The sequence below is a fragment of the Erithacus rubecula genome (assembly GCF_903797595.1).
Source record: "Erithacus rubecula genome assembly, chromosome: 2".
NCBI lineage: Eukaryota > Metazoa > Chordata > Aves > Passeriformes > Muscicapidae > Erithacus > Erithacus rubecula.
Window position 1 is genome coordinate 80,241,492 of NC_136685.1, and position 9,726 is coordinate 80,251,217.

The window sequence follows — 9,726 nt, forward strand, 5'->3', positions numbered from 1 at the left end:
GTGGTGGAGGTGGCAGCAAAGGAGCTACTCCTGAAGTAGATGCCTTCAGCCGGAGGGCTGTGTTTGAACCAGCTGTCAGCACTCCCAGGAGAATGTGCTACTCCAATTTCCCTTGAGGGGCTTTAAACACCACTCACAGCATGGGGATGGCTTATTGGCTCGAACAACTGTTATATGGGACCTTGCTGTTCAGCCCTTGGTGGAGGCAGCCTTTGGCCACAGACAGCACATCGTGTCCCCCTGAGGAGAGGAGGAAGCCATCCTGCAGAGTCACTTCTGTGGAAGCACTCAGGTGAGGCTGTGGCTCACGTCCTGCTGCCTCTAGCTGGTGAGAAAACACTCCAGCTGGTGTTCTCACTTCAGTTGCCCAGTGGCCACACTAGATTTTGGGAAGCTGATCCTATCAGAATACAGTGACTCAAAATAACACACAAGAAATTCCTCAGTTCCTTTTTGTCCTTAGAGAGAGCCATCGTCATTTCAAGAAGTTGAGCATTTTTATATTGGATATTAAAAGATAGCTTCAGAGTAAACTATTTTCCTGCCAGAGTGTCTCTTCACTATCCATCCCAGACTAAAAGAGCTGGCAGAGCTGGTTGCAGAAAGATCCAACAGCATGCCAGGCAGGCTGCAGAGAAGAACATCCCATTCAATGCCTGAAAAAACTCCACTGCTTCCTGGGGACCATACCCTGCTGGTCAGAGGTGCAGCTCTCCACCAGCCTCTTACTGCAACACAACAGTTCAAAAAGAATTGAAATTGGTAGCTGTAAAAGCCAATGTGCCACAATCTGAACAGCTTGGGCAGTCAGACCTTCACAGGGATGGGCTTTGTTCCACCCAGAAGAATGGGTGTGCAGTCCCCAGCTCAGCTGGCCATCTCTGGCTGTTTTGACTGGAGATACCTGAGTCAGCCCAGTGCCTGGTGGAGGCTTCCTCCAACTCTTTTTCTGGCAGCTCTCCAGCTGATTGCTATTTTTCTTCTCCACCACAAATCCAGTCTCCAAGCCTGACCCATCTTCCCTCTGCCCAGACTCCTTCCAGGAGAGTTATAAATAAACGTGGCTTTGATCTGAGTTGTGGAAATCCTGAGGCCAGAGTTCTTCTCAGAAATATAGTGGGCCCAATGAACTTATCTCTTCCAGAGGCACCCAAAGATGGATGTGGACATTTATGTTTTAATTCAAAATGACTTATATGGCCTGTTTCACTGTCATTCCTTGCTCTGCTCATACCTATAGCTCACGGTGGCAGGTGAATACATCAGAGGGTTTCTAGGCTTAAGGAGAGAATGCAAAGAGCTGCCTTATTGGGCAATGCATGTCTCAGTGCCATTGAACATCCTTGTTTTGGTTCTGTAAGCTGATGAGGTCTGGAGGGATAGAGTACTGCAAATCTTACTTCCATGAGGGAGGATGCTCTGAGCTCATCTGCAAGGACTGGGTCTCTCAGCTCTCATTTGTGTTCTTCAGCAGTCTCTGCACATACACCTCTTGTATAAAAACATTATTTCATCTCAGTGTTTTGATCCTGTACTACATTAAGAAAATGTGGATGCCTGAAGTCCAAGTACTTTGAGAATTATGGAACACAAAGAAATTCAAGGGAAGTTGGCCCCTCTGACTAAATCTAAAAGCCACTCCCTTCTCATGACCCAAATCTAGCTCATGGTGCAAAAGTAGCACACAAGGCTCAGCTGCTTTAAGTGAGTTTGAGAACAAAGCCCCTACAGTTAACTTGTGCAGAAGTAGTTTTCTTATTGGATATCACATAACAGTCTATGAGCTACCCTTAAAAGTTGCTCTTGCCTCTCCATTTTCAGGTGTCATTTGCCATTGCTGCAGTACTTGACTCAAGGATCCAGTGATTTTTGTTTTTTTGTTAACCTCTATGTGTACACACACTCTCACACACACACAAAAACACATCATTTTTCCTTCTCACTAGTGATACACTGCAGCTACACTTTTAACAAATCGTCTGAAAATATCTCAGAAACTCATTGCACAAACCTGGAAGTTGCAAAAGAAATGTTGAAAGAAGAGAAGATGTTCAGAACTGTGCCTGCTGAAAAGATGAAAAACACAACATGCACACACACACACACACACACACACACACACACACAAGCACCAAGGATTGCTGGCTCCTCCTTACCTTTGGGGTGAGTCTGAGACATGTTGCCTCTATGCTTAAATATTCTCACATTCTTAAGGCACAGCAATGTCCTTGGTTTTTCTCTGTAAATTGATCCATTTTGGAAAATCCATGTTGAAATATTCTGTTTCAACTCAACGTGACTGTTTATAACACAATTGTGCAGCAATTCAGAGTTAGAAGAACCATTACAGTAATACTAAGTAACACTAGGTGCCACACACAAGAAATTAACAGAAGAAACCTACTGGGAGGAAATTATAGAAAAACCAACCCCATTTACCAACATATTTTTCATTGGAGTTGCTCTGATCATTTTAGAGAAGCTGGGGTGAGGCTACCTGGGGCACAAGGCAGGTGTGTGAGTTCTGTGCAGCACTGAAATTCTGCTCCTGAGCTGCTCTGGCCAGGATCACCCATCTCCTCCCTGCTTCCAATAGTGAATTTGCACTCACACAGAGGGGCTCTGCTGGCAGGGCTGTCTCAGCCAGGAGCTGCACCCCTGATCAAAAGCCAGCAGAAGGAGCACTCCCCTGTGAGAGGAGGGGGCTGAAGCACAGAGCTGAGGTGTGACTCACCCAAACTCAGACAGCAAGGCAGGGAGATGAGCAGAGCTGGAACAGAGTACTTTCTTGCCTCATTTCTCAGCATAGCTGCAGACAGACAGCATTGCCACTGAACTGTGTATTCCAATGTATAATTACTTGCTTATTAGCTGGCTAGCTCATTATGCCAAGAAAGTTATCAGGAATGTGAAACAAAGACTTTTCTCCCCTTCCTGCCTTTCCGACCAGAGAAATGACAGATCATACAACCTGCTGGGAGCCTCCACCTTCTCCACCCTTCATAGGCTGGCAGAGGTTGAAGTTTGATTGATTTCTCAGTCACATCTAGTCCTCAGAAGAAAGAGAAAAAGAGTTAATCATGCTAGCCTGATACTAAAGCCAGGGATTTGATGGCTGTTGCTACTGCTGCTTCCAGAGTGATGTGCTGGGCACATGGGTGATCTTGTACCGAGCCTTGAAGATGTTGGGAGCAGCCAGCTTTACCACACACCATTGCTTGATACCTCACAGGTGGGGAGGACTATAATACTGAGTGTCAGCCTGGGGTAAAGCCAAATGCAGGGCCACTGGAGCCAGGATAGAGATTGACTTACCTGTTTTTTAGGTAACCCTTTCCTAAAGCTTAAGAACGTAACCCCTTCTGTTTAAACCTCCCTCTAGGGGCTCACCAGTCACTGCAGTGCTTTTAGGCATATCAATTCATGTCTGGAGTGTTGCACACTCACCTTATGGGTTTCCAAAGAAGTTTGTCCGTGCAGCTCCCCAGGTGGCTGCCCTCCCCTGAAGGGTGAGGCACTTCTTGCTAAACCAGCCCCTGCACCCAAACTTCCCCAGGCACATCAGTTGAGGGCTCTGAGCAGCAGCAGCAGCCACTTCCCTATTAGCTATGTCAATCAGTAAAATTAGTGGGAAATAGCATAATTTTCAGATGGACCAAATAATTCCAATTACAGAGACAGAAGGAAACACTGCTGGCTTGATCTCCTGTTCTAATCAAAGTGCATTGTGAGGAGCAACCTCCAGTACTGATTTCTGATAAGCCAATAATAAACCATTCATTTCTATTTCACACAGAACAGTGCCATATTCCATCAGGATGCACAAACCTGTATTCTGAACTAACAATACCCATTTGGAGTCAGACTTACAGCTCTTCAGCAGCCCTAAGATTTGCAGGTAGACCACAATATCTGACTTGCTGGAAGGTTTCATGACATGTGATGCTGGCACTGAGGAATAGATGTCTCTGATTTCCCCACTCTGATTTTTCCTGATCTTTGGCAGGAAGAATGAGGGATACAGGTGCCACCTCTCCACCCAGCTTCAGAGAGAACTGGGGGAACCAGCAAGATGCAGATGAGAGGGAGGAGCTATGGGGAGTCAGGTAGCACTGACTCAGGAGTTAATAGGATGGACAGAGAAAGGAGGGGCTGGAAAATGGCCTGGGGGAGGGATGAAAGAGGAACAACTTGAAGCATGGGAGGAGAAACAAGTACTGCTGGAAAGATGCTGGGAGCAAGTAGACAACTGAAGCTTGGGGCAAGCTGGGATGAAGAAGGCACTGCTTGCTGGGGCAGGGACTGGTGGCCCCTGGTTGGGCTGAAATGTGGTCGTGGGCTGTGAGTGTGGCAAGGGGAGGCTTGCTGGAGGGAGGCTGGGCAGGGTCCCAGGCCCTGGCAGCTCAGCCCCTTCCTTCTGCCCAGCTAGTCCTTGTCTCCATCCCACCTCTGTGCACCCCCTCACTTTCCTCACACCCTGCCTTAATTCCCTTGCAGTCCCAGCCTTGCAGTGAAGCCAGTGGAGGTGGAATGGCTGATATGAAGGGGGAGTCAGGGAAGAATAAGATGAGAAATGTTTCCTTGTGCCTGAAGATCCAGTCCAGCTGCCCTGGGTACACCTGGTCTTGGGAGTAACATGGACTTGGGTCATTGCAGCTGACAGGGGGATGAGCTCATCCCTGCTCCAAACATCCTGTGTGAGGTGTCTCATGTTAAATACTCTTCTGTATTCCCCATGTACCTCTGAGTCCCTGAAAACAAAAAAGCAAAATATTGATAAAAGATGCCTGAGAAAAAATATTTTACAGGAACCAATAGATTCATTTCTCTCTGGAAAATGAGCATTGGTTAATCAAGAAATTACCAATAAAAATTTCTCATATGAGCACTTTTCCCCCTTGTTTGTCTGGCTAGAGGATCTCATTTCATTTTCAGGCCGCAGTTCTACATTTATCATCCTGATTTAGCAAATTGCCTGTTGTGGAAGCAATGTCTAACCACCTTATTAAGATTTTGCAGGATAATGTGTTTATGTTGGACTCAGAGAGGCTCTGAAAAGTGGCAAACATATTGCCAGTGGAGGTATAATAAATGATTTTAGATTCAAAATATTCCTCCTCAAGTAACACTTTCAGAAAATATTGTATTGTCAGTAAGGACTTACCTCTAAATCTTGAAGCAGAGGAATTTTGGTTGTCTTTACCCCATTTGCTTTTTTTCTTATAGGAATCAGAATCAACCTTTCAATAACCTCTGGTTTGTAGTCAAAATAGAAGAAGGTGAAGATACCTTTTTAATCAGAGTTCGCTCAAGGCTTATTATCAGGGTAGGTAAAATTTAATTTGGCAGCCCAAAGATTTTCACTTCACCCTTGGGCAGGCAAAGGGGGTCTCCCTCACTGGATGTGCTTCTTATTTCTATCCTCTTTATAGCATGCAGCTTGGAAGGGAAAGGCTGGACAGTGGGGCCATGCCTGTTGCAGTCACAGCCATCCCCACCTCTTCCAGCCAAGCAAACCAGGCTGCTGGTAGCCCCTGGCAGGCTCCCCCTTTGGCAGCCAACAGCTTTGCCCATGCTTGAAACTGCCCTGTCTGTGATAAAGTAGAGAAACTCGTATCTGCAAAGCTGAGTCTGGAATCCTATAGCAAATGCAGCCTCCCACTTCAATGGAAGGATGCAGAAAACTGGGCTGTCTTGTAGAAAAGAAATTCTTCTGCTCTACAAACAGCAATCAGTACACATGATGCAATCTCACTGTGCCAGGGTGGAAAGGGGAGTCCTGGGAATGGGGTGGCTTGCTCACCCCAAGCAGGAGAGCACCTCTGTGCCCTTGGCACACACAGCTAAGCTGCAGGAGATTGTGACTCTCACATATGACCCCTTTCCATTTGAGCTCTGTGGGAATACTATCAAGCTGATGATTTCCAGTGAAATCAATAAGAAAGTAAGAGGGCATCAACAAAATCATTAATAATTTCTCCCAATTATAATCTAGTTTCTTCAAATACAGCTGTTGCTGGCGCCTCCAGTCAGAATTAATGATACGGAAAATCTGAAGGACAATAAACAGTATATCCTTGAGCTAGCAGGATGTGAACAAACAGTAAACAAAAATGAAAATGTCAAAGGGGTTAAATCTTTAATAAACTACCGTTCCACTATTGTTTGATAAGCTCTCCTTCAGATGTTACACAAATATTCTTGCTTACTTTCAGAGCCAGCCTGGTCTTTTTCAAGCCAAACACATTTCACAAGACAAAACTGCAGAGGAACCAAAATGGGCCTTTAAAAGAGAAACAGATTGTAACCTCATTCTAACATTTTAAAAGCAATAACAGGAATGCATGATTACACATTCCTCATAGTTGGGATTCCTCATAGGTACAGAGCCTGTCCTGCATTCAGCACAGAGCTCACTGATGCTCAGTACATTCTGCTTGTTTATAAAGCAAAATGAGCAGGTACATATTGCAGTTGTTAATACCAAGGGTAATAATATACACACTCACATGCATCCACCCACACAAACACAGAGAGGTTAATTCCAATCTAAAAATATTTTGTATGGCAGAAAGAATACAAAATCATTGTCAGTGGAGTTGTTGGAAGACAGTGTCAGTTAATGGAAGTTTTGTAGTCTTAGGCACACTGCCCATCCTGGGCAACCACTCTATTACCTCTTGTAAAGTACTTTATCAAATGCTTTGTGATGAAAAATGCTACAATGCCTGTCTGTCTTAAATAAGCAAACAGCAATGCAAATGAAAGAGGCATATAGATGAAGGAAGGAAAGGATAAGGTATCTTAGGCCTGATTTTATGTCACAGGTGCATTTTTGTTACTTTTACACTTGTCATGAGTGACTCAAAATGCCAAATTCTAATCTCCCAAGACACAGAGACAATCAATCAAAGGGGAAATGCAGAATTCCCAGTATCCAGCCTTCTCTAAGAAAGCCGGTCAGCTGTGTAATGCAAATGTTTCAAGCATCAGCTTTTTTGGTTTTTTTCCCTGGTTCACATATATACACACATCCAGTGGGGGAGAGAGAAAGAAAAAAAAAAAAAAGGAGGGGAAGAGAGAAGCTACATCCACATATCAATAACTGTTGGAAGAAAATAGCTAATATGTGGAGCTAGACCTGGAGAAGGTGGGACTGCTCTACAATTCCCTTGGTGCACTGTAATTAAGATTGGTCCAAACATATCATAAATAAAATACTGCATGGAAGACAAAAATCAAGGCTTGTTTTTAACAGTCTGGTGGAAGGGAAATAGCTATAGATTCTGGCTGGGAGAAGCAGATGGTGATGAATTATGAGAATAGGGCACTGCTGCTGCTGCAGCCGCTGCTGCAACTGCCACGGCTCAGCTCTTTTCCATGTGACAGAGGAGCCCCTGGGCAGCCACAGATGAGTCAGATTCGTGTGTGTACAGGCATCTCTGGAGAACCCCAGGTTTCCCCTTTTGTTTGTGTGACACTGCATCAGGGTTTGAAGAGATTCACACAGCCCCTACATCCTAAGAACACCCTTTCCCCTTGCATGCACTTTTCCCAGAGTCCAAGATGTGGCCATCCCTGACCAGCACAGCATGGCTGGCTGGCATCATGCAGGAGAGATCTCTACAGTCTCCAGGCAAAGGTGATATTGGCATCCTCTGAGGGGTGCACCAAAAGTCCTCAGTGATGCCAAGATGCAGAGAAGGAGCCATTGAGGACACCCATGCTGAAGCCATCTTGCTTGCACTCCTTGGGAAGACCTGCACCCAAGGGTGCAGAGCAGCCACTCTGCAGAGCATCAGGATTTGGCTGACACACTTAGGTTACCTCTCAGCACTGGTGAATAGTCCCCTTTGCTCTGGGAGACACCACATCCCCTGAGCAACGCTGAGCAAAACTCCAATGAACAGTGGAAGCAGAAGGAGAGTGTCTCTGGAGACTAGCCAAAGTACACATCCAGAGCATCCACAGTGTGAGAAGCTCTTGCCTGCTTGCAAAAGAGAAACTGTGCCAGCACTGGCACCCTGGATTGCTTTTTTTTTACAGAAGATGTAGATGTTGGATTGAAGATGAGATGTTTCCTATCCTCAAAAGACTATTTTAAGCTCCACAGAGAGCAGTTGTTGAACAAGCTCTGTAAATACAGAAGAGCAGTAGCAAATTCATTTCACCTTCTTAGCTAATGGCTTCCCCTTCTGGAAAAGAGATTCCTGAGGAAAGAAACAAACAGTGTCTGCCACCAAGCCTGACCTGAGCTTCCTTGCAGCAGCTGCTCCCTTCAGCAGGTGGGATGGAAAGGGGCTCTCTGATAAAGGTGTCTGCCTTCCAATACAGGACTGCAGGCTGAGGGTTCTGGTAAAGGAGGGGAGATGAGCTGGGTGAGGAATTATTGTTTTCTGTTCTTTGATACCTTCTGGGAAAAAATTAGGGATACTTAGCTCCTGTCACACAAACATTTTATGCAAATCTTATCTTTATCTTCTGCATACTGGTACATAATTTGCATCTGATTATCAACTTTGGGTCTATTGTTTTATTCTAAACAGAATTCTTGCTGCTGAAAGGTGTTAGATTGACAACCCTGGTGAATAAAATCATCTCATCATCTCTCTATCAAAAGGGTAAGAGAAGAACAGCTTCTCACACAGGGCTCTGCCATTATTCCCCAGCCAGGGCCAGCAGTGAGGATGCCAGCCCTCAGCACCTTTTGAGCTTGCCAAGTGATGTATAGTAGAGCTATGAATATAGCATCCCTGTGAACTTTCTACAAAGACAACCTAAAATCACTTTAAAAGGCAGAAAGGCTGTTGGGTTCACATTTGCTACACACACAAAGGGTTCCAGCACCTAGTTGGTTCTGGAGTCACACCCAAGGGTCATGGAACAGTTTGCATGGTGGGATCTTCACACCCAAAATGAAAACCCTTACACTCTTGACTTAGAGGAGTGGAGGTATTTGCTCCCTTTAGCACATGCACAGATATTGCCAGCTGGATGCAGCCCTGCCTCCAGCAGCAGCAAGCTGAGTCCAGTTCCTGACTGTAGCAGGGTGTCTTGCCCTGTGTCTTAAGTTAAAAATATTTGCCTGGAGCTAAAGTGTTTCAAGTCCACTGGAGTCAGTGTCCTGCTTGAGTTTACTGTGGCTGAGAATTTGTCTCAGGTACACCACATTAGCAGGAACCTTTTGGGAAGCCCCATGCAGAAATCAGTGACAAGCAGAGATCATGGTCTTCAAGTTATGCAATATGTGGATCTTATCACTTACCTCTTCTCTCTCTGGAAAGATACTTTTCTTTTGCTTGAGTGAGGGCACCGAGTGCCTTCCCCTCTCTAATTCTGGGGAAGAACAGGGAGCTATTCACAGCAGCTACAGGATGAAGTGAGGACTGAATCAATCCTGCAACACAAGGCTGCTTCAGTCAAGCCAAAGGATGAGGACAAGCAAATAACCTGATTCTTGGGCTTCAGCAATCACAGCACTGAGCAACAGGAGTCTGTCCACTTAACTTTGGGATGGATGCCTGTTCTAGCTGTATTTGTCCTGTTGATAAAATATTCAGGCCCAGTAACAGCTGCTTCTGTAAGAGCACCAGATTAAGACAAATAATGCAGACTTAGTGCTCTTTACATGGATTGCATGAGCTGACCCTGCTGCAACTTGCACACCCCCAAATCTCAGCTCATTACCTCATGGAACACGGCTGCTCTCTGTGAGGACAGGAGCCC